This window comes from Hesperophylax consimilis, chromosome 24 (assembly GCF_061612785.1).
Source record: "Hesperophylax consimilis isolate HC1 chromosome 24, BYU_Hcon_1.0, whole genome shotgun sequence".
In the NCBI taxonomy this organism is placed as follows: Eukaryota; Metazoa; Arthropoda; class Insecta; order Trichoptera; family Limnephilidae; genus Hesperophylax; species Hesperophylax consimilis.
The window spans coordinates 10,022,024-10,041,665 of NC_142859.1; the positions used below are offsets into that span (position 1 = coordinate 10,022,024).

Here is a 19,642-nt window from a genome sequence, read left to right on the forward strand (position 1 = left end):
TTATGACCGCTTTTCTATTCATAGCTAGAAAACCGTTTGCTTGGAAAAGGTTTATCGAAATGCAGTTCTTTAAGGTTGGGGCTTTAGCGGCCCAGTGAGAATGTCGCTGCTGCTCTAGTTACATGGACTCTGATAACTGGACAGTTTGAAACCCCAACCTACATGAGTCCGAATTAACTCAGTTACGTTGTGAAAAACAGAACAGTAATATGGGGCGACTTTGTTCATCGCGAATATAAGCAAAATTCTCGCTACTACTCGAAAAATTTTTCGGGCAACCTGAATACAATGACGTTTTGAGAATAAGTGTCATATTTATTGGCTTCTAGTTATATAAAACACATGTGCGATAATCGCGTAGACTATCGACACATGGGTTAGATTAAAATGGTTATAATCTAGGCAGGTATGTGCCTTTGTAAATTAACACTCCGTTTGCTTAACCAAAAAGATAGGTATTCGCAAATGTTACTTACGGAAGAGTTGGTTGTGATGTTCGATGATATGGTTCTTTACGTATGGTGGAGGAATTCATAGGCACTCGTATAAGATTGAACTAATTATAACTTCGGCTGAAAATCAAATTGACACATCGGTTGTTTTCTCGGTACGGTGTTTTCGTCAACTGTCATTAGCTGACGTTTTCGCTACTGCGCGGGTGGCTTGATTCAACTCAAAGCAACACTGCACAGATTCAAACCAATAAAATTTGAATCCTAGCCTTATTGGTTGGAGCGGAAAAAGCGTTAAAACAATTCATTTGAAATGTAAATACATTTTATAAATTCCTCAGCAATTATAATTGCATCTGGTCATTTATATTGTAAAGCAGATCATTGTCTATTGAAATATACGAGTGTGTACATATAACTTCTTGGATATTGGAACTAGCCACAGACATAGGAATTAATAGACGAGAAGATAATGGCGAGGGGTAAAATCAACTGTTGAAGAACGAAGGGGGTTAAGCTGACTGTGATTCGTCAATAAATCAATCTGACAGTAAATAGGCATCTCGCATTATAATATCACCATTTACTTCTTAAAAGTAAAATCTGCCTTTGAATGAATACACATTTTTACATGGGAGCGCAAATTACTCGCCACGTTATGAACTAATTTGCGAAGTCCAAATTCGGCAAAGTAAATTTCTTCTGTTTGCAGAGTCGTAGTTAGTTTCAGAGTATTTAGTTAAGACACTTTTATAAATGTTCATAATTTACTTCCCAGCAACCCACCAGCTTTGTGTTTCGCGTCCAGACGTTTCTCGATGTGATAGTAACAACTGATTCATATTATACGAAGTGAATATGCTTAAAATAAAGTAAAATAATGCTTATATATGGAATGTAATACGACAATTGGGTTTATTCTCTTTTTCACATCTATTTTTACAAGTTTTCATAGTACAAGTCAACATTTTGCCGTGTTATTTCGTAAAATGAACCGATGATGCCTCGACCATAGTTCGCACAAGAATGATGACGTCACGTTTTCAAATTTCACTTGAGGCCATATGCGAGCCCAGCCGGCTCAATGGAACCGGTATGGGGAGTGGGGATAAAACGCTTTTAATCACTTAGGGCAGGTCTACTAATATTCATATGTCTATGGAACTAGCCTTTTTTTCAATTTTTTTTTTGGTAAGTTATATCAAAGGCTGCACAATCTGAAGGGTGACTTTAATCATAATGTTGACACCCCAAACACACGTAGAACTCAGAAAAAAGGATATTTCGAGGGTTATAATTAATGCGACATAAAATTTTCTATAAAAATATATTAATAAAAAAATTATTTAGTTTCAAAGTTAAACATTAAGCAAATCACCCCATTTTACGGAACGTATTTTAATTTTACATTTAATATTATCATAGAGCGAAATGCTCTCTGAACCAAGAGTTCAAACACCAACTAATTTAAAATCTGTTTAAGGCAAATGCAAATGGAAAATGATCTCGTTGTCGGTCCGATGACTTAAGGGGTGCCATAATTCTACTCGTCCATTGCAACTTTAACTCTTGGGATACATTTAAAAATATATATTATTTTCCGGTGTCAGTGGATTGAATACTTATTTAGGTACCCTTGTCCAAATAGGGCAACCTTTGCCCAACTCTTCCGTTATCCTTCGTTGGCAGAATAAGACCATTCATTGTGTTCAGTATGAAACTTCTTTAGTTATCCTATTCCTCTATTCACAACTTTCTCAGACATTCCAGAAAAACGTTTTTTTCTTTAGAATCATACTGCGATAAGTAGAGAATATGATGCATGTCATATCATGAAAACCTTTTAAAAGGAATGTGATTTTAACCTTGTTTGTATGTATTTCAGTTTTTATTCACACAGATTCAGGCAGTTGTAATATTATCAAAGCAATAGTAAAAAATTAAGTGGAGAATTCGCCTAACACGAACAGTAGATAAATAAACATGTAAAGAAGAAAAAATGTATTTAAATTTTTTGTCGGACAGAAAAATGTGAAAATGTGCATATCGTCTACGCCAAGTAGAGAAAATTAATTGAAAAAAAAACAAATAGAGAAAAATAAATGAAAATGGTGTTACACAGAGAAATGAGAATAATATCACAATTTTTCAACAAAGTACATCGAAGTTTTTTTTAAATTTTATTTTTTAATAAGAAAACAGATTTAATATTTTTCTAATAGTACTGCACGTATCACAGAATATGACCGAGTATAAAATAAAACTGCTTGAATTAATCATATGATGAAAAATATAGGCACTATCTTATTTTTGCTGTTTTCACTGATCTTATAACATCCTTTTGTTTTTGTTTATATATAATGTAGTATGAAGATTTAATTAATATGAAGATTTAATAAATCTTCATATTCCGTCTAGATCAACCCGACAATCTGATTTATTTTATCTACCCTCGTGTAATTGTCAAAAATTGTCCAAAGAAGCGAAGTTAGCAGTCCAAAATGGAGTGCTGGTACCTACCCTGATGTATGGAAGTGAGGCATGGAACTGGCAAAGAAAGGATGAAAGTAGATTGAATGCTGTTGAAATAAGATCCCTGAGGCGTATGTGTGGTAAAACCATGTATGATCGTGTGAGGAATGTGGATATCCGCAAAGAGTGCAAGGCTGATGTAAGCGTAATGAGTAAGATCAAGAAAGGGACGCTTAGATGGTTTGGGCATGTAGAGCGAATGAGCGAAGAAAGGAGTGTAAGGAGAATATACGATGCAAATGTGAATGGTAGCAGAAGTCGGGGACGCCCGAGGAAGACATGGCACTACCAAGTGAATCAGATACTTGAGTCGGGCCATGTCAAGAGTCAGAACAATAGAAGAGTATGTATGAGACGATGTATGAATGTGAATGAGGCAAGGAGTGTGTGCCAAGACCGAGTTGTTTGGCGGTCCGTCCTCTCTGCCTACCCATGCGGGGAAACGGCGTGATGGTTAGTTAGTTAGTTAGTTAGTTACCCTCGTGTAGAACAAACATTCGAAAAAATTCCCCAATTCCTCGTATATGTGCACAATATAATACAAAATTTTACAGCATTGACATTTTTGGTAATAACCTAAAGAAATATCGATATGAAATAATGCGTACGATCGCTTATTAATATGAGAGTATGGAATGTATCGGCAGCATCTCCTATCCTCTTCCTATTTTCCTCTTCCTCTCCCCTTCCTTTAACACCAAATTAATTTTAAGATACTAAAACTTCATTTCTAATGCACTTTAACATAAGAAACTTCTGTGGCTTGACTTCAGTTAACTTGTATATTTATCTCGTATATTATATAAAAGCTGTTTGTTTCTTACAAAATAAATAAATGTATACTTGCTTATAACTACCGAATTAATTAATAGAGCCGAATTGAGTTGTCATTTGTTCATTTTCAGAGTGCAAATAATTCAGTTTAAATTTTGACTAAATAATTCACACCATCTTCTAATTAGATCCCCAACAGCAGTATTTGTGCACGTCCGGCTAATGTGGAATAAGATGTTAAGTTTACTAGCTAGGAGTAAGTTAGGAGAGACACACGTTATGTTGTTTGTGTGGCCGGATAAATCATCACAATTATAATTCATAACATTTTAAAAAAGTTATATAAAGTCATGGAAAGTGATGAAACAAAAACTTTATTAACTGAGTTAAGTAGGTTAAGTTAGGTTAGATTAGGTTAAGTTAAAAAAAAATAATTTTATCATCGTTTCTAATGACTTTATATCAACTTTTAAAAGTGTGTTGAGACCGTTGTTTGATATTCGCGTTGTTTTGAGTGAAAGCGTTGTACTGACATCGAATGTGGCGATATGCGCGAAGTGGTATTTCATTCATACAGATCCGCCCCGGTCATGATACCGTGATGTACGTGGGAGGCCCTCCGCCTCCCAACGCCTCATTCCGCCCCCTGGCACCCCCCAGCCGCCCAGCGCCCCCCACAGGAGGCTCGCCCGCCCTCAGTGCAGCCCCAACCACCGCAATCTCCTAACGTCTATCTCCTCCTGTCTCCTGGTAGAACTATTCTGCGTTGGCCGACAAACTTAATTGCGAATTATCAATGGACCGTAAAATAAAATAACCGTGTTTTATGTGAACTTTTGTAAAGTTTGTGTTATCATGACTATATTATACTGTGGGTGAAACGCATCGATCCTTACAAGGTAAGATATTTTTAATCGTTTTAAAAATAGTTGCGAAGAATTTATGCTGTATGACTCCGTATTCTTATCTAAGAATCACATTTTATCCCAGCTAAATTATTAGCAAACAAAAATAAATAAAAAAAGTATGAAATGAGATTAACGCAAACAGATATAAAAATATCGTCCATTATATTTTAAATGACTTTGTCTACAATTAGCATCAAAACGTACAATTTTCTTTAAATGTTTTCTTTAGGAATTTCAATACGAATAAAAAAATATTCTTTGCCGATTTTATTTAAACAGTGTAAACTTTCATGAAGTATCATCAAAAAAATAATGGAACTAAAAATTCACCTACTCGACACAATCACTTTTTAAACAGTTTCCAGTACCAAATGTCAAAGATACTCTTAAACTATTTAAGAAAGTTTCTATTTGAAAAATGGGTGAAGAAAAACATCTCAAAGAAAATCAGGAACAATAGAAACTTATGAGAAATGAAAACCAATTTTTAACAAGCAATTTTAAAACAACTCACATGTAAAACCATTACTATAACATTAATTTTCTACTAATTAATTAATTTATTTATTACAAGTACAGAAATTATTTACAACAAGTACAGAAATTGTTTATTACAAGTACAGAAATTATTTATTACAAGTACAGAAATTATTTTACACTTGAAAACTTTGACTGTCCAACTAGGAAATTTGTGTTTTGTCTCGGCCTCCGTGGTCGAGGGGTAAGGCTCTCGACTAGCAAACCGAAGGTCGCGGGTTCAAATCCCGGCGTCCGCAAGTAAATTTTATATGATAAAAAGGATTATTTCACAATTTATTGAATTAAAATAATATACAGTATACTTGCGGCGCGTTCCAGAGTGGAAGATACTCTTAGTATCGCCCTGGAGTAAGAACACCATTCAGAATTGAAACGTTGGCTTTGATGACCAGATCAGAATAGCCAGGTACTCCCACACTTTCCTCTCCACCATCTCCTTCCCCCCTCACTACCTTCGGCTTCACAGCATACCTCAATTGGGGATGCCATAGTCTAAATGGCTCCAGACGGTTGTGAGCAGTTGGGAATCTTGTGCGGCATTCACAAACAAACACAAACAGTCAAATTAACGATCATAGTTCATTTTACATAATATTATATATGTATATAGAAATACGTACATGTTCATAAAAATATAGGAATTAAGTTATATAATATAATATAATTTATATGTATTGTGTACATGTAAGTTTATTTTTAACAAATATAAGATATTGCTTTCTTTCACCTGAACAATATACAATTTGTTGATTTAGTTTAATTTTTTTTATATTTTCCTCCGCTGAATGAAGCAATAAAATTATAATAATGTTTCTACTGAAATGCGCTGCGTCAGTGACCAATCAGAACAAATCTCAGTAAAAACAAAAAGTCAGCCAGAGCATGTGTGCACTGAAATTTTCAAAGTTCATTCTTATTAGTACCATGAGTATTTAGAGTGGTTTGCATATTGGAAGAAGTTAGGGACGGTCGAGGAATACTCAACGCAATATCTCTACACCGGAATGATATACGCAATCAAATTAAAGTCGATGTAATCTAGTATTTAACAGTAAAATTATAAAATACAGTAGTTAATGGCGAAAGAATTCGGGACGCCCGAGAAAGATATAAATGATAACGAACCCCTTAATAAATATATCATACGAAAAATTTTATTAATAAAACCTACGAAAGTAAATATTATGGCTTCCTATCAGGAACAAGAACTCCTCTTCTCAGATATAATATTTTGTAAAATGTAAAAAATTTGTAAATGTAACTCATATTATAAAATAACTTTTTCGGCTACTCTGTGTGATGTAGATTCACCAATTTCCCGTTTGTACTACAAGTTTCCTGACACCGTGTACATTTCCCCTACTGAAAGGGGTCAGAAATGTAAAATGAAGGCAATCAAATTCGTCTCTCCGAATCCAAACGAGATTACTTCAACCCGCCCCTGGATTTAAATTCAATAAGCTGGACGATGAATTGAGAAAAGTTTTAAATGAACAGAAAAAGAATATTAAAACGCAACACATTTTTTAAACCAATTCCTTCCTTAGATTAGAATGTTTCATTCAGACTTCAGAAGGAGAACGGAGAAGCGCGTGTCACTACACGGGGACTTAATATCGGGGTAGTGCAAAACGTTTTGGCGTCCATCACATCATCGGTCACTTTCATACATACTCTTCTATTATTCCGACTATTGACTCCAGTATCTGATTCGCTTGATCATGACTTTTTCTACAATTCACTTTAGCGTCATATCCTTACACTCCTTTCTTCGTTCATTCGATCTACATGCCCAAACCATCTAAGCGTTCCTTTCTTAATATTTTTCATTACGCTTACTTATTTGCGGATCTCCACATTTCTCACACGATCGTACATGGTTTTCTCATCTCAATTCGACAGCATTCAGTTTACTTTCATCCTTAGTCTACCAGTTCCATGCCTCACTTCCATACATCAGGGTAGGTACGAGCACTCCATTGTGGATTCGCTTCTTTGGACAGCTTTTTGCTAGCGCCATCATATTCAGTCCTTCATTAATGGAGTTACCTGCATTTACCCTTCCTTTGATAACTCTGTCAGCCTTCCCATCTCTCGTAAACATTTTCCCAAACACAAACTCATCCACCTGCTCCAAGTATTAATCATAAACATTTTTTTAACATTAACCCCACACTGGAGAAAGTTCCAATAAGGAAAAAGGGTGGTGGGTAGGTTAAGTTAGGTTAGGTTAGGTTACAAAGAGCGCAAAATACGTTTGTTCGTTATATTCACTTGACAAATAACCTTTCTATCGTAATTTCTCACACTAAAAATTATCCTAGAATAATAAAAATTGTATATATTTCTTTGTTATGACTTTTTACTGAATGAATAAAATTTTTTTTTTGACAGGTGCAAATTAAACTTCACTTAGAGATCTAATTTGTCACTTAGGACTTTAAAATAACTTTAAATTAGCAGAGAATTCAATGCATTGATTCACAGGAATTTTTATTGCAACGACAAGAAAACATTTAAAAAATATTTCGAAACTTACAAATCTTGTTTATATTAGAACACTGTATAGAGATTGGAGACATCTAATGAAAATGGGGAAACCATTTGCTATGTATTTCATAAATTTTTAAAAATATATCTTTTCAAATTGGACACATTTTTGCAAGAAATTTTTGCAAACTGGCCAGAATGTGGCTTAATTAGCTCCAATGGTAGACTTTAAAAATCACTAGTGATTTCAGATTTAGAACTGTCACAAATGTTAAACAAAAGAAATAAGTATTTCAAACATGGAAATATCATTATAATTTATTAATAGTGTCTGATATGATTTAAACTTCTTTTCCAATTTTGAAAATTTAAATTAAATGAAACTAAAAAAAGACGAAGAAAGAAACGAAATAAGACTCCCCTCTTGAAAAATACACTTAGAGTCAAAAGTCGATGGTATGGACTGAATGAAACAATGTACCAGAGAAAAATAATTATAAAATAAAAATATTAACACATTTAAATTACGAAATTATGTGATTAATTTATTCTTAAAATAAAAATAAATAAAATTGCTTTTTTAAATATGTTTATAAAAGGTTTGTATTAGGACATGTGTTTATTTAAAAACCAGAAATAAATCAACAAATTTAATGTTTCAGATATATATTAAAGTGTTAACAAACCAGAGTTTGTATACACGGTAAGTTACCGAGTTAACAATCCTTCCGCATCAATAATCTTCGAATAGGTGATGCAATTATTTAAAAAGGTCCAGGATTTTAAAACCTGGGCAAATCAAGTCGTTGCGTTTGCGCAAACAGAATCAACTAATGCTTAATTCAGTAAACCTTTCCAATTTATTTTTCAATCCAATAAATCTCCATTGTCTTTTCACTTCTGGAAGGAGTCACATAAAACACACCCTTGACTTCAGCAATCTTCCACTGCCTTAGTTATTATGGCATCGCCTTCATATTCAGAGGATATATTAATTCCTGGAGGATGAGGCGAGATACGGGAGAGAAAGAATGCGAAAGTCGTGAGGAGAAAGTTAACGGCAGAGACAAAATAAGTTTGGTGCTGCATTCTACGAACAAATTTATACGATCGTACATATTTTATAAAGCTTCTCGAAGCCCTTTGTAATATTTATGGATACAACTAAAAAAAAATTCAAAATACATTTCGCGTCCAATCCTAGGAAACCTTTTTAGCAAAGTAGTGTCCACACAATGTTATCGATACTACAAATATAAATCAAATAAGGCTCGATTGGATTCTCATTTGGACGGAAGAATGGATTTACTTATTGTGAAACCAGATCTGAGCGCATCAGCAGATTGCTGTTTGCTCATTAATTAATGATAAATAATAACTTACTGGAAAACATCAACGCAATAATTAAAGACGATAAATGCCTTGTAAAAGCAACTAAAGACTAATTCAACATAAAAAAATACTCAATCAACTAAATTGAAATGCAATTTCTTTCCTTCTTTTCCTTCAGTTAAATAAATTTGTATACAAAATCGGAATATTCTTATTTACTCAAAAAACCCAATTAAGCTAACATTAAGCCAATCATCATGATGATAACTCCTATAAGGAAAAAATTGTGTTTTTATTTTATTTCTTATATAGGTAATCAAAATCAACAATAATACTTATTTCGGTTGTGTTTCTGTCAGTGTAACTCGTCTTCAATGAACATGAAATTTAATTTAAGAATCGTTATTAAAATTGGAACCTACTGTGTGAAGAATGCAGAACCAGCGATAACGTATCTAAACGGTTAATAAACCAGATGCGTTGAAAGCCATGTTCGATGGCGTCATAAGAAGTAAGCTGACTAAGCTAGTGGTGTATGTACTCCGCGCCATACTAACTATATAAACTTTTAATTTAAGAATCGTTTTTAAAATTGTAACCTACTGTGTGAAGAATGCAGAAGCAGCGATAACGCATCTAAACGGTTAATAACCCAGATGCGATGAAAGCCATGTTCGATGGCGTCATAAGAAGTAAGCTAACTAAGCTAGTGGTGTATGTACTCCGCGCCAGACTAACTATATAAACATGCTGGAACAAACCAGGTTAAAATCTATAGGTTTGTCTATATTTATTTTTTTTATTTTTTTATTTTTTTTATTTTTTTTTTTAAGGGTATTTTTTTTTGGCTAGAAATGGATTCTGCCGATCATTACTATGCTATAAAATTTCGTATGAAGCAATTGCGTGTACAAATGAAGGAGTTATCATTTTTTTAAGAAAAAATTGTATGACATTAAAAATTAGGATATCTCTGGAATCATAAGGTTGGCCATTCTATCCTTACACACAGATATACTACTGTTTATTTGTATTTTTTTGACATACTTCGTATTCTGGCGCATTTTTTTTTTTAAAACCTCAAGTTGAAAAAAAAACTTTTTTATGTTGATGATTCATTTTAATGCTTAAATGCTTTACATATGAGTATGCTTTGTCTAGTTTACAATATTTTAAAGGCTGAAAATCGCCTTTCATAGACATAGAGACTTGAATTTTCAAGGGTATTTTTTTTGGCTAGAAATGGATTCTGCTGATCATTACTATGCTATAAAATTTCGTATTTTTTTTTATTTTTTATTATTTAACATTATAAATGATTACAATATGCAGACTTATAAATAATTTTTTCGTTATTATTCTATTTCTCCATAAGTTGAGCTCCAGGAGCTCGTGTTTATGGGAGGAGTCTTTACATTTAGTTCTAATGATTTTTTAAACAATAATCAAAAACTTTTGAAATAAATACAAACATAATATTAACATAGGTACACAAATTAGAAAATTGTTTTTTTAAAGATAATTAAAATAATACATCTTTTTACAGATTAAGTAAGCGTGAGGAAATTAAGGGTACAATTTATCAAGAAAAATTTAGAAAAATAGTTTTTTTTTTAAAGACAATCAAATTAATATATATTTTTTACAGATTGAGTAAGTGTAAGAAAATTAGGGGTACAATATATCATTATCCAATTTGAGGGACTTAATTAACTTTTTGAATTGTTCATAATTCACAGTTTCGGTTACACTAATTTTATTTTTGGACAATAATATATTGTACCATCTTACACCTAAATACGAATAGTGGTGCTGAGCCGTGGTCGTCCTAAGCATGGGAATGGCTATTAAGCCATTAGTTTTGAATCTATTGCTTATGCTATCTGAGGGGTGAATTTTATAAATAAAATATTCTTTATAAATTTGATATAAGGCGATTCTCTTATACAATTCTGTTATAGATGGTACATTAAATTCCTGAAATATCTCTAAAGTAGGGGAGTCATATGGTTTTCTAAGGATGATTTTTATAATTATTCTTTGAATTGTAATTATGGGCTGTAAAGAAGCCTTAAAAGCCCCTCCCCACCCAATAATCCCGTACTGCAATAAGGACTGAATTAATGCATAATAGACAATTTTGATAGTTTTCTTATTTAAAATATTTCGTATATTATAGAAAATATAGATAAGTTTTCTTATTCTTTCAACAGTGAGATTAATATGGTCTTTCCATTTAACATTTTTATCTATTAAGATACCAAAATATTTTATATTGGATTTATGATTTAGTTTCGCGCAGTCCGTATTACATGTACCGTCATTTACACAATTTTTAGAATGAATTGTTATGTTAATTAGGTTATTTGGCACATCTTCTTGTAGAGTGAAAGGAATACAATATGTTTTTTCTGTGTTAAGTGATAATAAATTGCCATCGAACCAATTTTTTATAACCTTCATATCCTGATTCGCTGCATTGGTAATTTCGTTCCATGTCTTTTTTTCGATAATTATTACAGTGTCGTCAGCAAAGGATATAATTTTACCATTAAGTGATAATTTAAACATATGGTTAACGTAAATTATAAATAAAATTGGTCCAATAACAGTCCCTTGGGGAATTCCAAATTCTAGAGTTTCATCTACGCTAAGTGAGTTATTTAATTTTACTTTTTGGTTTCTTTGAGTTAGATAGCTTTGCAGCCAATACCTTACCTTACCAATAATACCGATATCATTTAATTTATTAATTAGTTTTGTATGGGAGATACTATCAAAAGCCTTACGTAAATCAATGAAAATGCCAAGGCATTTATTTTTTTATCTAATGCACGGTATATAGTTGAAGTTAGTTCTGCAATGGCATCATGAGTGCCTAGTTTCTCTCTAAATCCAAATTGGCTAGGACTAATTATTTTATTATTTTCAATATAGTATAAAAGTTGCTTTTTTACGATCTTTTCGAAAATTTTTGCAATGTTTGAGACAACAGATATGGGTCGATAATTTGATATTTCTTCAGGGCTGCCAGATTTAAAAACGGGTGTTACAATAGATTTTTTATAAACGGAGGGGAATATTCCACTATTTAAACTAATATTTATAATGTGTGTAATTGGAATGCTTAATAATTCATTATAATTTTTCAATATTTCTACTGTGACTCCATCAAACCCTGGTGCAGATGCACCATATGCTGATGGATGTAACTTATCCGCAGTTCATGCACCAAATAAACTAGAATAGATTTTAGCCTAGAAACAGTACATTATCGAAATCTGAAATACTTAGATATAATATAAGTCATTACTACATTGATAGTACATTTCTCTTGTAATGCTATGGCTTATACGTGCCTGAAAACTTCAGCCGTGGTTCTTCAAGATACCGCACGGCTGAACAGATGTTTTAGCACAGAGTTCTAGCATGAAATGATCTCTGAAACGGTGGATATATGTAATAATTGTTCTTTAAGAGACCTTAAAACTGTGCTTTGTATAATTTTCTACTAAGAACATATTTTGAACAATCAAGTCTTAGTATCTGTTATCTGTACCCCAAATAAAAGACCTGGGGATAATATTTGACACCAAATTAACATTTATCTCCCACATTAACAATATAACCACTAAAGCGATGCAAATGTTGGGTTTCGTATTAAGAACTTCAAAAGATTTAAAAAATTTAAAAACTTTAAAAATATTGTATTCATCCATTGTCAGAAGCTATTTAGAATTCAACTCAACAATTTGGAATCCATTTTACAATATTCATGGATAATTTATCGAGGGAATCCAACATAATTTTTTACGGAACTTAAATTATAGATTAGGAATTCCTATAGAAAACATTAACTACACCTCACTGTTGAAATTCATGGGCCTTGCCACATTAAAAGATAGAAGAATATGTTCTGATCTATTTTTCTTTATAAAATTGTTAATAACATATTTGACTCCCCTGAACTCCTTAGTTTGATCGACTTTCATGTGCCTAGTAGAACGGTTCGTCAGAAGGTACCTTACCATTGTAACATTGCAGGTACCAAAGCAGAAATAAATTCAGTAATGAACCGACTACACAGTGCAGGGAATAAATATCACATGAACACCAACGGTACTGAATGTCTATCAGCCTATAAAAACATTGTTATTAAATCTGTATGTCTATCTTGATAGCTCTGTAATGTTTATAAATTTTCAATGTATCCAAATTTATAGGAATGTTCATCCTATAGTTTGTTGCTTTAAGTTAATATTTCTATATTTGGTACATATTTTATTGTTATATCTCTTTTACTCTCTGATTATATCAAATGTATTTTTAATTGTATCATATATAAAAGCCCTAATTGGGCGTGTACTAACAAATAAATAAACATCAAAATATCAGGGCTTGTAGTGTAATAAAAATGAAAAAAATATGATAATATTTTAATTGTAATTTTCCAAATTGGAACTGATGTATAACGTAAATAACATTTTGTATTCTGTACATTCAAAAAAAATATTTTTTAAATATTTACATACAAACGTGTTATTATATCTTTCTAGTTCTTTTCTAATGAAACGGCCACAAACGATCAAAAGCATTTTAGTGAGGGAGTAAAAATAAACCACCCCTTGGTAAAGTTTTTCAGTTTGTATAGTGAATGATTGCGGAATAAAACGTTATACGTTACTTAAAATGCTGTTAAATTTGCCGACTTTATAGGTAACTTATTAGAATAACCAGTTTTACTCCATTTCCTTCAGTCGCACAGCATTTTCCGGCATTGAGAGCTCGGGTAGCATTCTCATAGCGTAAAACAATCAATCTCATTTCACTGAAAATCAAACAATAAACGATTCAAATCGATAATATTTACAGTCTGACTGAAATATGTTAGAAGAATTAGCTTTCTTTCTGATTTGTCGACAAAAAGTTTGGCTTTTCAACATTCGTTAACGATATAATTTATGTCGCCGATAATCACTTGACAACTATTCAAACAAAGCTACTAATTTAGAATATGTCTGTGCTGTACATTAGTTAGTCTGATTTATAAATTTGCTTTGAATTTAAGTGCCATTTTCAAAATTGAAATTCAAACAAGCAATAAAGTACCTGCCTATACTATACACAGACAATATTGGCGACTTTCAAACGAAAATTTTAAACAGAAAAAGATTCGGTTGCTTTTAGAAATTAAACTCAGGACCTTAGCCTTACCTGGGTTATGCTTTACCACTAAGCTAATTCAACCTTATTTCCTTTCGACCAAATCTTTTTCTGATTTTTCTGTTTCAAATTCCTTTAGAGAGTCGCTTTATATTGTCTTCAACGATTAAATATTACAATTTGAGATTTTACTCAATAATTTATTCTAAAAATAGAAAATGTTTTATATGCATTTTCAGAATTGGAACTGATTTGTTGGAAAATCAGATAATTCCTTATCTTTTCACGGCAATGCGCTAGTCAAATATACCTTTTCTAAATTGCAAATTATTTGAATTAATATTTTCAAGATTAGAATTTAAATTCTTTTGACTATTTTAAAATAATTAATGTATTTTTTAATGTGAATACCGTACAGCAATCCCAACTGCTCCCAATTGTCTGGAGGCAATGAGACTATGGCATCCCCAATTTGGGTAAGTTGTGAGGCTGAAGGTTTTGGGGAGAGGAAAGAGATGAAGAGGAGATAGGAAGGGGAGCATGCTATTCAGATCTGTTCATCAAACACGACAGAAGCCATTTCAAGAAACGTTTCAACTCTGAATAGTGGCATTACAGCTGGGCGATACTGAGTAAATAAATAGATAAATATGCTATATCTTATTTTAAATTAATAAATTGTGAAATAACAAAAATTACTTGCGCATGCCCGGATTTGAACCCGCGACCTACGGCTTGATAGTCGAGAGCCTTAACCCACTACCACGGAGGCCGGGTCTGCGCTAGTCACATTACTAATGTTTGTGTTTTCATAGTACATATAATTTTATTACGTAATTTATCAGCTATCTGTAGGCAGTAAGTACCTAATATACATCGTAATTTGTACTTAGATGAAATAGATTCCATCTTCCAGAACCGGAACGCGTATTAGTTAATTCAATAGTACCGATAGGTAACTGCTAACTACCATCAGTAACCAAACACAGAATAATTAGATCTACGGAGATTATTCAGGCGTAATAAATCACAGATTATCTAAGATATTACATGTTACGACTTAGATAAGATAATACGACCTTATAACGACATTAATTACTTCTCAATTCGATTGCTCTCAATTACTGCAATCATAAATTTTCCCAACCCTTCCCATCAATAACGATACGCTATGAAAAGGTAGGTACTATGAAACACAACCTGAATTCAATCAAATATATGGTTTCATACCGTTTTCACTACGAATGCAATTATGCATGAATTGTATATATATATTCAATTTTCTATCTAGTTGCGCCATCTCTTGGGCCGGCTGGTAGCCAATTTTTGATCTAGTTGTGACATCTCTTGAACCGGCAGGTAGTCAATTTTCGATCTAGTTGCATCATCTCTTGGGCCGGCTGGTAGTCGATTTTCGACCTATTTGCATCATCTCTTGGGTCGGCTGGTAGCCAATTTCAAATATTTTTTTTGTTTCTTTTGGTTTGAATGAGGATTGAATCTTCCACCCCAAGGACTGAGGAAGTCAACTGCGCTAAATCCTATTAAATTAATTTTTTGAAAAAAATTAAAACTTTAAGCCTTGTGCGGGAGACCTAAACATTTTTTTAAAAATCCAAAACTTTTTGTCGTAAGTTGTGGTCTTAGTAGCAACTTTTTCTCAACTTGGAATTTGAAAACAAAAAAAAGTTAAAAATCGATACACCCTAATATATATATATATATATACAGGGTTTTCCAATAAGAGGTGTTATTATGATATGCAATCGTAAAAGATCAATGGTTTCGTTGCTCGTGTAGCACGTAGCACCGTTTTGTTGAAAGTAAACCTTGTCCAGATCAATACCATCCAATTCCGGCCATAAAAATCATTAATCATCTCTCGATAGCGCAATCCATTCTCCGTAACTGTTGCTCCAGCCTCATTTTCGAAGAAGTAAGGTCCAATGACTCCGCCGGACCATAAACTGCACCAAACAGTCACCAATCGAGGATAAAGAGGCTTTTCAACAATAATTCTTGGGTTTTTCGAGCCCCAGATGCGACAATTTTGCTTGTTGACGAAGCCACCGAGGTGGAAATGGGCCTCATCACTCAAGATGATTTGCATTTGATTCACTCAAGTGAATTTTAATAATTTCAACGCGTTGTTGAAGCGTTCCATTTTTACTAATAACGTAGTTTCTACTTGTCAAATGTCAAAAAATGACAGCTTCAAAAGTAAGATCTACCGAAATAGCGGGCTATTTAAAATAACACCTCTTATTGGAAAACCCTGTACAAATAGTAGGAGTAAGCGAATATCAAGTAATATTATGACAATAATATCACATGAACATACAGGCGGTGACATTGTTGTATTACATGACATTGGCACAACTGTAAAGGTTGGTAGGTAATAGAACAAAGTAGAAATATAAAAGGTATGCAGGTAGTTTTACTATTTTCAGACATGCGTCAAAAATAGTTGCTGAATTGTCTGTAAGTGACATGGAAAAGCACCCGAGTGGCTTTGCTGATTGGCGCGTTCAGATAAGGGGAAATTCTCGCTTTCGGAGCATATAAAAACACATGGGATCTCCCAAGAGTAGTTATAATTCTAGTGTAACATTGGTCGCTGAAAATCGAAAAGTCCTTCCTCGAAATCGAAAGATTCTTTCATAAAAAAATGTTTATATTGAAAAACTGACGTTGGCACTTATTTATTTATTTATTAATTTTCGGGAAATCGACAGTTTACATTAAAACCAGTTTGTACATAAGTATTATATAGTAAAATAAAACCAATTATGGATTTCCTCCTTGTGACTTTACCTCTACTGAGACAGCATAATATGGAATAAGTAAATTAAATTTGTGAGAAAGGAATATGAATCAAAAAAATTATACAAAACATAAATTATATACGACGAAAAATTTACAAAACAATACATCAATAGCCATGGAGAGAGGTTGAAGATATAAATCAAATCATAATAGAGACGTAAACATTATTCACAAACCATCTGAGAAATATGCTTTTATGGACCTCTTGTATTTGATAAGTTGTTAAGTATGGAAGCAAGCCACTAAAATATAACCACTATTTGTAGTAACGCTAATGTTTAGCGATCTGTTCTGTCTATTCAGTTAAACTTCATATTAATACTGCATCAAATGCCTATTAAGGGTTTTAAAAATACTTTTTTTTCCCTACTCAAAAACAGAAGTAGTCTAAGGACGGGTTTTTTCGGAGAATTTGAACAATTCATCAAATTTCAACGTTCATTTCCGGGTTCTGTGAAAGACCTATTCAAGTTATGTTAATATATCATTATAGGCTAGTTGCTTGAAAAAACCGAAATTAAAACAGAACTTGAAAAAATCTTTCAAGAAATGGAAAATGAACGTTGAAATTTGATGAATTGTTCAAATTCTCCGAAACAACCCGTCCTTAGTCTAATAGCTAAGTAATATTGTGAGGCCAAAAGATAACACGTTTAAATAATTTAAATGATTCCCACTTCACGGCAAATAAGAATCATAATATATTAATAAAAAAAAGTGGGTGTGTCAAGCCTACGCAAGACAGAAGTGAAACTTCTAGTTTCAGCTGATGCTTGGCGTGGCGCAGTTCGCTGGTGTCTGAGAGAGAGGAAAGAAGAGAAGAGAGAGAACGTTCGTGAGCGGCTCCCCCACCTCAACAAGGTTTCACTTCAAAAATGCCACAGCCGAGAATCGAACCTCGCTTAACTGATTGAAAGCCAACCACGCTGAGCACCAACTGTAAGCAAAGCCGCATAAATTGATTATATTATGTAGGTTCTGAAAATATGAGAGCTTGTTATGTTTTATAATGTTACCTACATCACACCCAAAATATAATATATTTTTAAAAATAATGTACAATGTACAGAAATAGAATCCCACACAAGATCGCGTAGTGCGCTCTAGCGAACGGATATTTTATCAGAGGGAGATAGTTTTAATTTTTTTTTCTGTAAATTATTACATATTATCAAAATAAATAAATTAATTAAATAAATGTAATACAATTATCATAATATACGGATTAGATAATAATTTTAATCCAACACAATAACGCAAAGCGCGCTCTAGCGGAGTAATGTTTTATCACAGTGAGATAAGTGTTTTTATTATTTTGCAATATTATTTTCTTTTAAAAAATGTTCTGACCTACTAAAAAATAAGATATTGAATGAAAAAGGCGTTAAAAACAAAAAAATAATGTGCGATGGCCGAGAATCGAACTCGGATCAACTGCTTGGAAGGCAACTATGCTGACCATTACACCACCAACGCCAGTTGTCGGGATGAGCTAAGAAGCATTTATATGTTACTTCAAAACTTTGACTAGATCAAATGAACTTTAATCGGTGGTGGGGGTACCCGCATTTTCGTTTCGGTCATGAGTCGGTTTTACTCCGGTCCTCGAAATTGCATGACGCGCGTAAAGAAGTTTCACTTCAATAAAATAGGTTCTGACTCCGACGTCGATGGCTGAAGTTGGCTGAACAACTACGGCAAATTGTTGAAGTGCATTTATCGTATTGTTCTTCTAATTTGATCTGATGTCGAACATATAGAGCCATTATCCGAGGTGAGACTGGTAAGGAGAGGGTGCAGAGTGCAGAGATGGGAGTTGGAGGGGGAAAGAGGGGGTTGAACAGGTGTCGCCCGGCGTTGGCTCCAACTTCCAGTGAGTAGGTACCCCCTCTAATGGTTGTGTAGAGATAAAGCACGGGGTGATAATGGGGCCTCCCTGTGCGGGGTTCAGGAGAGAAGGATATTGCAGATTGCAGGTGGGCAGTTATTGCAAAGAATTCTTTATTTTTAAATCCAATGCAAATGCTTCGGGTCTTCGCCAGGTGGTGTTATAATTGATCGCTTTAGAGATATTTCCGTTTCAAAGACTTTTGTGAATCCCGACAGGATTTTCTCGTGCATAGCACGTAGGAAATGGAAGGGTAATTAACTTACGTAATTCATATTTATAGCGTCTTTGAAGAGATTTACCGCTAAAACCGAGTAAAGTTTAGAGGTTTTGAATTCTAGTGTACCTGAAAACTGGTCTTTTTTTAAAGTAGAAATAATACTAATTATTCTAACGAATTGAAACGTTTACTTTTTGTACGTTTTTTTTCACTAGATCGTGCCACGTCTTCCTCGGTCGTGCCCACAATTCACTACTGCATACCTCATTGTTTTTAATAAAAAGACTACATTATTTGACTCCTAGTCTCATTCCTTGTCGTCTTCCTCGGGCGTCCCCGACTTTTTCCACCGTTCAAAGCACTCTCTAATCACTAATAAGAACAAACTCTAAAATTTTCATTGAAATTGGTGCAGTAGTTTTTGAGTATATGGGGGACAATAAAAGAAAGGGTCCATGATATTTCATCTAAATGACAATTAAACACACCTTTAAAAAGTGATATAGACTCATTAAAA

At 33.2% G+C, this 19,642-nt stretch overlaps 1 protein-coding gene and 1 non-coding gene across 3 annotated transcripts in view; one reads left to right on the forward strand and one right to left on the reverse strand.

Annotated features, from left to right (window-relative positions):
* Positions 1–4,497: 4,497 nt before the first annotated feature.
* Positions 4,498–19,642, forward strand: part of LOC149411883 (uncharacterized) — a 162,591-nt gene continuing 147,446 nt past the window's right edge. For both annotated transcript variants that reach the window (XM_089646427.1, XM_089646428.1), the window contains exon 1: positions 4,498–4,657. The gene's annotated coding sequence lies outside the window, so the exon portion shown is untranslated. The remainder of the gene's footprint in view (positions 4,658–19,642) is intronic.
* On the reverse strand, positions 18,422–18,493 carry TRNAG-UCC (transfer RNA glycine (anticodon UCC)). Its single transcript has one exon. It is a non-coding gene; the product is annotated as a tRNA-Gly (tRNA).